The following is a 3,541-nucleotide window of genomic DNA, read 5'->3' on the forward strand; positions in this document are numbered from 1 at the left end:
CAAAAAAAAAAAAAAAAGAAAAAAGAAAGAAAGAAAGAAATTTCAAAAGAAAGAAAGAAAGAAAGAAAGAAAGAAAATGAATAAATTAAATAATTCTTAAAAAAAATAAAAGAAATCAACAAGAGACGCAGGTACTTGTCCACTTTTGAATGTTTTTAGGAGGATAACATGGTCAGAAGGAGTGTGAGTCTTCAAGGAGTTTGTAAACTAGCAGAGGTTTATGTCACATACACATAACAAGACCCAGGAGTGAACAGCAAGTATCTAATAATTACGCAGCCACTTTACCTGCATAAATTAGGTCACTCCACTCTGATATCAAGTCTTCCTGGCACCATTATTTTAGCCCCATTTGTACTGGGTCATCAGGAAAGTCTGATGTATTTTTCTATGCAAAAATGCATCATGACTGGGATTGCAGCGAGGCCACCCTCCCCCCGCCGCCCCCAGGGGTGATTTCTTACTTTCCCTCTCTCTCTGTCTGTCTGGCGAGCGCATTTGCCCTATAGCAAAAACATCTCAAAAAAATAAATAAATAAAAAAGAAAAAATCTTGCCATGACTTTCCCCATGACCTGTTAGATGGGTAGAGACTAGAGACTAAGAAAGATGTCCACGAGTAGAGAGCGAGTGAAAGCCCAGGTGGCTTGACACCTTCTCTGCCTTCCAGGGAGGCAGCGAGGGAGTCCTACCCTCAAGTGTGGTTGCTGGGCTCACTCTCCCTGCTAGACTGGGAGCAATTTGAGGGTAGCATCTGCGTCTCCCCATCAGTGTACCTCCAGTGGCTAACACAGAGCCTACCGTGTATGGATACTCAATAAGAAGCATATTAGGGCCAGGCAATGTGCAGCGCTGGTGCAGTTAGACACACATGAGAAGGTCCTAGGTTCACAACCCAGGACCTCCCTGGGCTGGCCAGGCATGCACACACGCACTCATGATCTAGGCCAGCTTAGACTGGGGGTAGATTACGGCGCAAGGGACTTGTTGGGGGTGCTTGTTACTTATTTCCCTATCTTTCTCATGGAACAAACAAGGAAACGTAAAAAAAAAAAATTTTTAATATATTAAATACAAGGGACGGGACCAGCAGCTGGCGTAATGCCTATGTTGCTGGACTCCCATGTAGTCGACCGTGGTTTGAGTCCCAGACCCAGTGCTTAAACTCACGCTTGGTGCATGTGCGTGCATGCTCAAGATCCCGAGAGGAGAATGGAGGAGAAGGGATTATGGCCATCCCCCCTGGGGGGTGATTTCTCACTTTCTGTCAATACTTCTCTCTCTCCCTCTGTATTTCCAGTGAGCACACACTCCCTATAGCAAAAAACCTGTCCAAAAGAGAAAAAAAAAAAAAAAAAAAAGATAAAAACAAGGGACAATAATTGCAGGCATCCCTACCTAAAACCTCCTTGAGTTCTTGGTCTATTGACTGATCTCATGTTCCTATTTCCTCTTCTAGACAGAAGGGCGAAACTGTGGCCTCTTTTATCAAAACTTTATGGACAGGGGACCAGCAGTTAGCGTAATGGCTATGTCGCTGGACTCCCATGTAGTCGACCGCAGTTCGCGTCCTGGACCCGGTGGCTTAGAACTCACGCCGGGCGCGTGTGCGTGCGTGCCCAAGATCCCGAGAGGAGAATGGAGGAGAAGGGAATGCAGCGTGGCCATCCCCCTTGGGAGGTGATTTCTTGCTTTCTGTCTCTCTGTCTCTGTCTGTCTGTCTGGCGAACGCACGTGCCCTATAGCAAAAACCTCTCAAAAAAAAAAAAAAAACTTTATGGACAGTTAATAAATGGAAACTCTAAATGCTCAGAGAATGCAAAAATGCAGCCAGTATAATTGTATCAGTTCCCTGACTTCTGTGATGAAAGAGCCCTCTTTTTATTTTTATTTTTGTTTATTTATATTTTTGCTATAGGGTACATGGGATTGCTTGAGAGAGACACAGAGAGAGGGAGAGAGGGAAAGTAAGAAATCTTGCTCCCACCCTAAAGGCGGTGATTTTCAAGCCACTGGACTCAAACTGCGCAGTCGGCCACGTGGGCTCCTGCTGCCTTAACCTCCACACCACCTGCTGGCGTACTTTTTTCCCCTTTTAACAGGAACATCAAGAGCTTTGCCCCTTCAAGCCAGCATGGAGTTTGGACTCCATAAGAAAATGTGAGGCAGCCCAGGAGATGAAGTTTGAAGATGAACTTAAAGCCTGGAGATGTCTTTGTTTTTGTTTATAAGCCATGAGGGCATAAACTCACCAGAGAGAAACAGAGGGAGAGACAGAGAAAGAAAGAAAGCACTTCCAGTTAGACATGGTCACCACGATCCCTTTTCCTCATTTCTCCCCCTCGTCGGGATTTGGGGTGCACAGACACATGCACTCATCGTGTTTCTTCAAGCCACCAAGACCAGGATTTAAGCCACATGGTCAACCATGGGATCCAGCTCCCTAAACCGCTAGACCATGGGGCCTGACTGAAGCCTGGGGTTTCTGGAACCGTCCATGTCGATAGTGGACTGTGAAAGTCCTTCCTGTGCCCACGTGAGACGTTTAGAATTTAGGTAAATCACCACCTGTCTGTCTCCCTAAAAATAAAAAGTGACACTTAATATTAAAAGAAAATTGGGCCAGCCAGGTGGTGTGGTGGTTAAGGTGGTTGGATCCCACATGATCTATTTTACAAGTTCAAGTGTCAGAGCTGGCGACTTGAAAGACACACCAGGTTCATGAACTAGTGTACCCTAAATTCCAAGAGAATAGAGGAGAAAGGACTATGGCTTGGCCATCCCCCTACCAAGGGGTGATTTCTCTCTTTTTCTCTCCCTTTCTCTCTGTGCCTCCTGCAAGCACACACTCGCTATTGGAAAAAAAAAAGAAAGAACTCTTCCAATCAAGACTTTAAAGAGAGGACTCTCCCAGTCAGCATCAGAAATGTAAAGAGCCGGGACCAGCAGTTGGTGTAATGGCTATATTGTTGGACTCCCATGTAGTTGACCATGGTTTGAATCCCAGACCCGGTGGCTTAAACTCATGCCAGGCGCGTGTGCGTGCGTGTCTAAGATCCCGAGAGGAGAATGGAGGAGAATGTATTGCGGCGTGCCCCCCCCCTTGGGGGTGATTTCTCACTTTCTGTCTCTCTGTCTCTGTCTTTCTGGCAAGCACACGCGCCCTATAGTAAAAACCTCTCCAAAAAAAAAGAAAAGAAAAGTAATGTAAAGAGCCATTTTGAATGTAGGCTTTTAAATTGTGTACCAAGAAATCCTGAAGCAGAAATTAGAGAATGAGAACAATGACTAAGACCACATTGATTGTATGGTTAAACAGCAGCAAAGTCCACATTTAGAAAGTTCAAAATGAGCTGAAACGGGAAAACCAGACAACCTTCATGAAAGTCCTAAAAACTTGTCCAAAGAAATCAGAGCCCAAGGCAGGCCAGCCTTCCCTGAGCAGGAGGCAGCTGGCTAATAGCAGGGGGTGGGGGCTGGTGGGGCAGTGGGAAACCAGGTCCCCTTTCTTCCCTCTGACATTTGATCCGCTCCCTAGGGCT

The sequence above is a fragment of the Tupaia chinensis genome, unplaced genomic scaffold (genome assembly GCF_000334495.1).
Source record: "Tupaia chinensis unplaced genomic scaffold, TupChi_1.0 Scaffold000361_2, whole genome shotgun sequence".
NCBI classification, from domain to species: Eukaryota; Metazoa; Chordata; class Mammalia; order Scandentia; family Tupaiidae; genus Tupaia; species Tupaia belangeri.